Source organism: Arachis hypogaea, chromosome 9, assembly GCF_003086295.3.
Source record: "Arachis hypogaea cultivar Tifrunner chromosome 9, arahy.Tifrunner.gnm2.J5K5, whole genome shotgun sequence".
Taxonomy (NCBI): Eukaryota; Viridiplantae; Streptophyta; class Magnoliopsida; order Fabales; family Fabaceae; genus Arachis; species Arachis hypogaea.
In genome coordinates this window covers 107,502,826-107,513,714 of record NC_092044.1, presented here as the reverse complement: position 1 = coordinate 107,513,714, position 10,889 = coordinate 107,502,826, and the positions used below count along the sequence as shown (strand labels likewise).

General features: G+C 29.7%; 1 pseudogene; it reads right to left on the bottom strand.

Moving 5' to 3' along the window:
- Positions 1-1,089: 1,089 nt before the first annotated feature.
- LOC112709459 (aspartic proteinase Asp1-like) lies at positions 1,090-6,974 on the bottom strand (annotated as a pseudogene).
- Positions 6,975-10,889: the final 3,915 nt, after the last annotated feature.

Below are 10,889 nucleotides of genomic sequence, written 5' to 3'. Positions count from 1 at the left end.
ACATCATCCAAAAGATAAAAGTAAAAAGTGTCGTTAATCAACCTACTTAACCACGAGGTCTAATTAATTATATCACTAGAGGATTTGCTAGTAATAGCAAAACTAATTCTACATGCAAGCATACATACCGAGTTATGTTTTATGTGAAGAGAGTAGGTAGCTCTATAAACCCTCAGCCTAATAATCCAGAAATGGTATTCCACCCATCTGACTATAGAATCATAACCACAAATTTAGATGATCCAATGGTCATTTTTATACAATTGGAGGATTTGATTGTACGCAAAGTCCTTCTACATCCCGGAAGCAGTGCCAACGTCTTTTATTATTCTATATTTCAAAAGATGCGGCTAGGCGATCACATTTTACAACCTTCATCTGACGACTTGGTGGGTTTCTTATGTGAATGTTTCCTATTTTAGGTCCTGTATGGTTAAAAACCACACTGGTGAGCATCTTTAACTAAAACTTTGGATATTCAATATTTTGTTGTCAATTACTATAGTCCTTATAATATTATACTTAGTCGTTCTTTTCTAAATAATTTTGGTGCTATTATCTCCACAATTCATCTTTATGTTAAGTTTTGTCTCCAGAATAATATCATTGCTATTATACATACCATCAAAAAGCTCGGCATTACTATAACGCAAGTTTTCTAGCACATAATTCAACAGAATTATGTTCCTAAATATATGGATAGTATTCAATACTTTTTTCCAACATTGGTAAATCATTTTGCTAGTATGTGGAAGAAACAGTGAGTCTACATCTTGCATTAATGACATTTAAAATCTCACTACTTCAGCACTTTTTTCCATTAGTTAATCGTATTGGGGTTAGAACCTATCATCTATAATTTCATTAACATTACCTTATGCCACATCAAATATTGTACTAAGCATATAGATATGATGTACTATGTGTAATCATATATTCTATCTTATTCACATGTGAACATCTTGTGCCTAATAACTCATTTATTTTTCTGTTGTACCATAAGTTATGGAACACCGGTCAGGAAAAGATACCAGAATCAGCGGCATATAGGTGTGGAAAACCTTCTTTAATAAATATGAAGAGTTGGGCTTATAAGCTAAGCCTGTCACATTTGACAGAAACCCATCCGATCTTCTTATTCTGGTTGTCATAAATCACGATTTTATCTTGTAGCGAGATGTTTATTGAGCACAAATTCAGAAAGAAGATGTATTACCATCAAATTTTTAAATGAAAGGGGAAGAAAAATGAGATTGGCATCAAATTTTATATGGTTGATTTTCATTGAGCTTTACCCCCTATTATGTTAAGATTTTTGAGACCTACTTCAGTGCCATCTAGAATCCCCAAGCATGCATTTTCATGTTTCTGTAAAAAAGGACAGAAAGTTAAGAGCATAATTTCTCTTGTTCTCTTCACTAGAGTGGTAGAAATGTTATCATAGTTTTAGAAGGTGCCAACAGTAACAATTAGATAAGATTCTGGTGGTAGCTGAAACTGCAAATTCTTTGCTTCTTGGAAGCTCAATGCTAGAGACTTAAAATAGCTCTTTACTTCACTTAGGGATTTAAAAGGCTTTGCACCCTTCCAACAAATTAGTAGTGAGTGATCATCAGTAGCTCTTTCCAATTTCTGTCTCTTTAAATCATTAGTTACCTGCATTTCAAGTAAAAAAAAGGTCATAAGAGGGGATGAAATTTTTTATGTCTACAATATTTATTCTATCTTACCAAATCAACAACGGCTTCATAAGCTTCGGAATTCAAATATGTGTATAAGCTGCCACTATCGAAGATAAGTTCAAGATCCTTAATAGACGTACCCTTTCCATTGAATAAAAGTTTGGCAGGCCCTGCACTGTAGTGTTTTCTAAAGAAATGGTTGTGTGAACTTTTTAATTTACAGAAAAATTAAAAGTATTTCTTGACGAATTAAATAATATATATAAACTTCAACAAAAAACTTACTCCAATGAACCAGAAAACATGGGTATCCAACCAACTCCAGATGAGGAAATGAGATCATCTCCAAAGAATAGAAACCCTCCTCCTTACATACTTAAGCAGTGACCAACTACATCTCGAACCAAACCAAGAGCATGAAGTTGAGACAAAAAGCTTGCAATGTCCCTGCCAAGGCCAATGACTCCTGTCGATGGCAGAGAGTTAAGACCAAAATATTTCTGATCATATCCACACATACCCATAAAAAAAGACTCTAAATAAATTTAGAAAGACAAATAACAATTTTGATGTAGTATCATTTACCAATGATACTCTTATTTGATATTGTCATAATTTGATAATTGACCATTATCAAAGCGGTAAACCAATGACACTAATCTATTAGCTCAAATACTAAATCTATATTTAGTAGTTGGGATAGGGCTTGAAAACATATTTAGTGCTGTAGGTAACATAAGACAACATGTCAAGACAAAGTTTTTCTCATTTTTTGTCCTTCTAAATTTTCTTTGTATCCCTATCTACCAAACACGGTCTAAGACTAATACATAATGATTGTGCAACCAATATCACACATAAAGTTAGAAAGAAGATACCCACCCAAAACCTATTCTTGGGCGTACCACAGAGCTATCCGTGTACGGCAAGGTAATGTAATTTGGAACTAACACACCCAAAGAAGACCCTTGGTCAGCATACTCAACCTTATAGATGCATTGGTCCGACAAAACAGCACATTGATACTCATTTGATGAGTGAATTCAGCACACAATTCTTCATCACGTTGCACAAGGTTATTTTTGGACTTATACAATTGATCTGATGGCTGCCAAAGACCGAAAGACAAGACAGAGACCAATGAAAAGCTTGCAATGACGAAATGGTTGCTATTAATATTTCATAATGTTGCTTAAAGGTATATTTACCTTGGTGCAACCTTTACATGGTGCATCACACTGAACCCAAGTTAGGTCACTACCAAAGTCAAGGTCAAAATCGTATAATTTGGAAGGGTAGCTGATGCTTAGGGACACTGTGTAATGCCTATAAAAAGAACAACATTAAAAAAAATATTTGGTAAGCAGTATAATTTAAACCTGATACTGAAGAAAAAAAATCACTTTAAAAAGTCAGTAAATATATTGAAGAATCAATTTGAAATTTTTTAAGCAAAATAAGAGGCTTACTTTAGAACGCATGGGATTGAATAATATTTTAAAACAATTAGCATAGCTCCATCCAAAAAATAGAAATAGGAAAAATTATCCAAAAAAAATAGACCCATAAAAAATTTAAAGAAAAATATCATACTAAAATAGAATTTGAAAAAAAATCAACAATAAAAAAATTTGATTTTCTTTGAAGACAAAGATTAAAGGTTGAAAAAATTAAAGACACATATTCAAAAGGATAGACATTCCCTTCGACCTGAAAAACAGCCGAAGAAGTATAAAAAATTTTGAGATTTCGAGGTTGATTGGCTATTGAGAAGGTAACTGAAAAAAAAAAATGACAGAAAATAACAGACAAAGCATGATTGTGTGTAAATTTACTATTCTCCAACTTTTAACACTCATCTTTAGAAAGAAAAGGAATTGCTTTACCGCTGAAGAATAGAGAAGAGAAAAAGACAGTAACGAGTTTGAACTTTAAAGAAAAGATTTTTAATTTTAATAAAGCAAGCGATAGACCATGAAAATTGTGATTTGAATAAGATAGGAAGGAAAGAAAAAAATAGCAAAAAAAACAAAAAGACACTAAAGTAGAGGTAAACTACTGGAGTATTATTCTATTTTTTTTAGATTTTTTTTGTGTTATGTTCAGTCGCCCAAAAAAATTACTGGTGTGTCTTATTCGTCTTTTGTTACGTTGCTAAATATGCTGCATGTCTTTCATACATGGTAACAGAAAAAAAATACACATTTAATTTTTTTTTCAAAAATAAAAAATATTTTATTTTATTAAAAAAAATATAGAAGATTATGTATTCTTTTAGGAATGCAAAGATAAAAATATAAGTAAAAACTGATCTTAAAAAGTGAAAATGTTAGATAAATAAGTATTTTTTCTTCTTTAACCGTTTTCTTAATTGTACCCATATTTTTAAAATTGAATTCAATTGTACTCTTGTCTTGTATACTTTATTCATTTTATACTTTTATCTCGTATTTATCTTTTAATATTAATATAATTTATTTTTATATTTAACAATATTAATTTTAAATATTTTTTATTTTAAATTGTTTCTTTCACATTATATTTTCCAATATCATAAGCATTTTTTCTTCAATTAAATAAAAGAATGATTTATTATGAAAATAATTTATTTAATGAATAATTAATAATAAAGTACTAGTAAATAAAAATTAAAAAATAAAACAATTATAAAAAATACTGATAAGAAATTGGTTTTTATCTTTTTAATTTTTTCTTTTAATTTTAATAATTTATTTATTGCTTTTTTATTTGTTACAAAAAAAATTATGTTTAGCATACAAATTTTAATATTTTATTGAAAGTTCCTAATTTTTAGTATATTTTTATGTACTCTTGATGGATTTATTTTATTATTATCTATTTTATACATGTATATATCTTGCATCATTTAAATAAATGAAAATAAGTTTTTTTAATGAAAAAATTAACAACCAATCTAACCATTATATATAGTGTAGGGAGTCAATAATCAATTTTCATAGGTATTTATATTTTTTATATTTATGTAGTCAATGATTTTACTAATTTAAACTTGTATATGTCTGAACTACTTATATTTAGAATTTTTTTTATATAGTTTATAGTTGTTGAGATATATTTTTTATAAAATAAAATAGTATAACTTTCTAAAATATTATATGTTTTACATTATAAATAATCTTTTTTTATTATGAAAGCAATTAATTATTCTAAGATAGTAGTTTATTTCATATTTGATAATAAATAAAATTAATGTTAACTTAATAAAAAATTAAATAACTAAAATTATAATTAAATAAAAATATAATTTTTAAATTCTAAATATTAAAAATACATTTTGAAAATAAACCAACCAAAGATATTTTCATTATTTTCAAGTTTAGAAATAAATTTTCTTTTCACAAATCAATCACATTTTCTAAAATGTGAAAAATTAAAATAAAAAATTAATTTTTAAAAATAAAAATAATAATAATAAATTAAAACAAAAAATATTTTTATAAATTAATCCATCCTTAAAAATTCAAGTTACAAACACATTTTAAGGCGGGAGAGCATTTTATCTTGATGATGATAAAAAAAAAGTTATTATTATATTGTGAATTGGGTTAGAATGTATATCATGTAAATTTTATACATCATACATGAAAATAATCTAATAATATATACGAACATCTATATGTTTTTTTTTTTTATTTTATGAATGGAATTATTTGACTTTAGAAAAAAACTATATATCTTTCTAAAAATGTATGTGTTTTTTCTGGTTTCATTAAATATTTTTTGCGATTAGATATTCATCAAAATTCATCTTTTAATTAGCCTATCATCTATAAAAATTTTAAAAATTAATTATAATAATTACTTTTAGATATTATGTTTCAAATCTTCTCTCTCATATATTTAAATTTCAAAATTATATCTTCTTAAAGTTGGAATATTTAAATTTATTTTAAATCTAATAAAACAAAAATAATAAACCAAAATTAAAATTAATTAAAATAATATTATCAAAATTAATCTTTTCGATTCTAAATGTGGTATATAATAATTATTTAACAAGAGTAATAACCACAATTATTTTTGGATGTGCTTTGGATAAGATTTTAAAAACTGAATCAATTATTAAATCGTTCTAATTACTGATTCACTAATCGAACTGGTCTAACCATAATTTAATCAGAAAAATTGTTTTATGATAAAAATAATAAATAAATATTCTAAAACTTAATTATAGTTTAATATAAACCTTAAAATACCTTTCAAATTTAAAAAATTACACAAAAATTAAAATGTCATCAAGAAAATCTTATGACAGACAAGTCACTTATAATCTAGAAAATTATAGTACTATTCTTAACTGCCTCAACAAACTAAAGAATGTCGGACTCAACCTTTTCGACTGAATTAGCTTTTATTGCTGCAACATATAATGTAGAGGTATATTTTTCAGAACCACCAGACATAACCATGCTTGATTTTCTTGACAGTTCCCAAGTGAATGATAGGAAACTTGCCATACTTGAATCTAATGTTTTAAGTCACAACAAAATCATACTAAATAAATTCAAGTGCCTTGGAAAATCACTAAATAGAATTCTACTTAGAATGAGACTAAATCAAGACATATAGAATCAAATCTCACATCAACAAAAGGCCCTGCTGATACTGTGAGTAAGCCAGATGCCTTCCAGCGGTCTCCCATAAATTGGGTCACTTCCTATAATGGTTGTGCTCTTAAATGTTGACCATTCATCCACCTGAATAGAAGACAAGGAATAAATTTAAGAAACCCTAACCAGATATTTATTATATATTTTTAGCAACAATGCTTTTTAGGAGTAAGAAATATATAACTCAAAATTTTTAATATAAATAAACTAACTAATAATGCATTCAACAACTATATGCATATAAAACGCCACGTATAATAGGAATTTGACATTCAGAACGTAAAATTAGCAACCATAAGTTTTCATCTCATCTCAAATTACAAAGAAAACAAAAACAAAAGTTACCGTAACTTCATGGAAACAAAAACAGCACCACTTTTGTTAACACGTTCAACAGTGAATTTTTCAACTGTTAGACCAAAAATAATATATATGCGTAACGACATGTTCAAATAAATTCCTGTTCGGTAAGTAATCAGTCTCAACTCTCAACAGCATACCGTCTTTATAGTGCAATAGTGGAATTAAAAACAAAAAACCACTAACCGAGTTGATTAAGGGTGAAAAATTCATTTTCAGTTCCATCACCCCAGCCTAATAATGCAAGGTAATTCACCATTGCTTCAAGTAGGTATCCCATCTCCCTGAACTGGGAGACAACAGGTATTAGAGTTTGGACTAATTATCCATGTAAGAGAAGCTTTACCAATACATATTGGGTGAAACATGATATATATAAAAAAAGAAAAAGTATATGGAACCAACTAATAATCAGCCAAGAATGGAACAACATAATTAATTATAATTAGTTTTATTAATTTATAATTTAATTTATTTGTTAAATTATTGTTGACCACGTTAGTATTAGGAGAGAATCACGGAACAGATGCTTTGATTATTCATTAGTTGATTCCATGTAACTAATTATGTTTTATTAATGCGTAACACATGAAACATAGAAATCATATCCAAAACCATCCAATTTACAAGAAAAAGAAACATCTGTGTACCTATTAGTAGCAACATCCGATTACCAGTTGGCTGATTCTTGGCTTATATAGAATTGGTTCCCTAGCATTGTTGATAAAAAAATAATAAAAAAAAGAGGGGGGAGGGGATAAAGTTAGACCGCAAATCATAACTTCTATGACAAATAAATTGTGTAAATGAAGAATCAACCTCACCTGACCCATTGATGTACACTATGTCGTTTTGATAATTTACTCCGATCAGGAGTCAAAATCAAGAAAAGATGTGCAAAATAAGGCATGAGAAAACCTAAAGCCTGCAAACACATTCATGAACAGTGACAAGAAAATCAGTTAATTAGAACAAGTAATGTCTCTAATAAAGCAACAAGGGGATTAGTAAGCGATATTGGTGTGTTGATATCTATCTTCCTCAGAGTAGTGATAATTCTCTTTAGGTTTCTGAAAATTGACATCAATCATAAATTCTCTCATTACCTGTTCTAAGGCAAAGAATCAGATACAGTGTTTTCGACAAATGAACTGTTGGGTTTTTTTTTTTGTGAGATCCAAACCTAACATTTTAAAGGTATCTCTTTTTATTTATTGTGGCACAACCCCAATCAGATTTTTTGGAGTCTTTTGAGATTGTAACAGTGTAGCCACAAAGTGAGATAGAAGAGGAAAAATAGAATTCCTGTTTTTATGCAAAACAGTAAATTTTAAATTGTAGTTTCTCATTCGTTCACCGTTGGATCTCCTTAAAATTTGAACTGCATATTTTTCTCATATTGTTTTTCATTCTGAACGGTTGCGATGTTGATTGGAAGTCGGAAGTGGGAGAAATTGGTTTCGCAAGAGAGAAAATAGGTTTCCCATTTTTACACAGAGCAGCAATCTTTGAACAACAGTTTCTCATTTTTTTCACCGTTGAATCGACGTGAAATTTGGACTGCAAATTCTTCTCATCTTGTTCTTGATTCTGAATGGTGAAGATTTTCATTGGAGGTCTTCAGAGGGAGTAATAGGCTTCGAACAGTAGCTCTATTTTTGGGTATTTTTCATCTTCTTGTTTCTCATTTGTAAGCTTTAGTGCTTTGATATTTTGGCTGGTTATATGCACGTTTTTGTGCTTTATTTGAGACTCTCTTGTACCTCATTTGATTATAGTGAAGCTATTTTATTGGTCTGGATGACTCGTGGTTTTTACCTCTCACATTGAGGGGTTTTCCACGTTAAAATCTCGGTGTATTCTTATTATTGCTTTACTTGCTATATTTGCTTGTTCATAGTTGCTGCCATATTGTGTTTTGAGTGCTTCCATATTGTTCTTGTGTTGAATATTTGTGTTGTTTTCGTTACTGGGCTCTTTCATACTGGTATCAGAGCTTATTGGTATTTTTCTGGGCTTGTGATTATGTAAACAATGGAAGCTAATACTAATACTAGTAGGATGATTACTCTTAATGATCCTAATTATGATTTGTGAAAGTCAAAAATGGAAGATTTACTTTATGTCAAGAATTTTCATCAACCAATTTTTGGTACAGAGAAGCCTAATGATAAATCCAATGATGATTGGACTTTGTTGCATAGATAAATTTGTGGATATATTATTGGAGAGTCACATGCTCATACCCTTTGGATTAAGTTTGAACAGTTTTATGCTCAGAAAACTAGAATAACCAGATGTTTTTTATCAAGCAGTTGTTGGCTTTGAAATATACAAATGGGACATCAATGACAGATCACTTGAATAACTTCTGAATAATGAATCAGTTATCTTCCATGGGTATCAAGTTCGATGAAGAGGTTCAAGGATTGTTACTTCTTGGCTCTTTACCAAACTTGTGAAAAATTCTCAAAATGTCATTGTCTAATTCTGCTCCTGATGGTGAAATATCTATGGATCTTGTCAAGAGGAGTGTTTTGAATGAAAAAATGAGAAGAAAATCACAAGGTACATCGACTACACATTCAGATGTTGTTATTTCTGAGTCTAGGGGGGACAAACAAAAGCCAAGGTCCTAAAAGTAGTGATCAAAGCAGAAGCAAGTCTCGAGAAAAGTATAAAAATATTGAGTGTCATCATTGTAGTCAAAAGGGGCATGTGAAGAAATTTTGTTGGCAGTTAGAGAAGGAGAAAGCCAAGGCAAGTAAAGACAAGAGCAAAAATAAAGATGATGGTAGCAATGAAGACAAGGTTAATGTAACTCATGATGATTTTCTTCTTATCGAGGAGTTTGAATCTGTTAACCTTGTTGATAATAGCACTAGTTGAGTGATTGATAGTAGTGCTTCTATTCATGTTACATCTAGGAGGGATTTGTTTACGTCTTATACTCTGGTGATTTTGGTGATGTAAAAATGGCTTATCAAGATATTGCAAAATGTGTCGGTGTTGGACAGGTTTGCTTAGAAACCTCTAATGGTACCAAGTTGACTTTAAAGTGTATGAAGCATGTTCCAGATATTCAGTTGAACTTACTTTCTGTTGATAAGTTGTGTGATGAAGACTTGGATAGTTCATTCTCTCGTGATAGTTAGAAGCTCATTAAGGGTTCCATGGTTGTTGCTAGAGGTACACAACACTTTACTCTTTATTTAACTCAAGCAAAGATTGTGAAAGATGTTGTTAATGCTGCTGAGTTTATTGATGAAACTGATTTATGGCATAAGAGATAATGCCATATAAGTGAGAAAGGCATGAATATGTTATCCAAGAGAAATCTTTTGTCTGGTTGCAAAGTTTCTTTGAAAAAGTGCAACTATTGCTTTATTATAAAACAAAACAGGGTTTCTTTCAAGAGCCATCCACCTTCAAGGAAGCTGGAGATACTTGACTTGGTGCATTCTGATATATGTGGGCCGATGAAGATACGAACACTTGGAGGGTCTATCTATTTTGTAACATTTACTGATGATTATTCTATAAAATTATGGGTTTACACTTTGAAGTTCAAAGATCAAGTTTTGAATGTGTTCAAACAATTTCAAACTTCTGTTAAAAGAGAAACTGGGAAGAAGTTGAAATGTATTTGTACAGATAATGGTGGTGTGTACTCAGGTCCATTTGATACTTATTGTAAAGAGTATGGTATAAGACATCAGAAGACTCCTTCAAAGGCTCCTCAGTTGAATGTCTTGGTTAAAAAGATGAACAGAACATTGGTTGAAAAAGTTAGGTGCTTATTGTCACAGTCTGGATTGGCAAAATCTTTTTGGAATGAAGCTTTGAGCATTGTTGTTCATGTCTTGAATCGGACACCATGTGTTCTCTTGCAATTTGAAGTGCCAGAGAAGGTATGGTCAGGTAAAAATATTTCTTATGATCATTTAAGAGTCTTTGGACGTAAAGCTTTTGTTCATATTCCTAAAGATGAGAGATCTAAGCTTGATGTAAAGACTAGGCAGTGTATTTTTATTGGTTATGGCATGAATAATTTTGGTTACAAGTTTTATGATCCTGTTAGTGACAAATGAATTTTTGTTGGTATAGAATTTATCAAGTGATCAATCGTAGTATAGTCTAAACCAACGCAAAATCCATCATCAAACAAATCTACAATCTATATCCGAGAGTACTA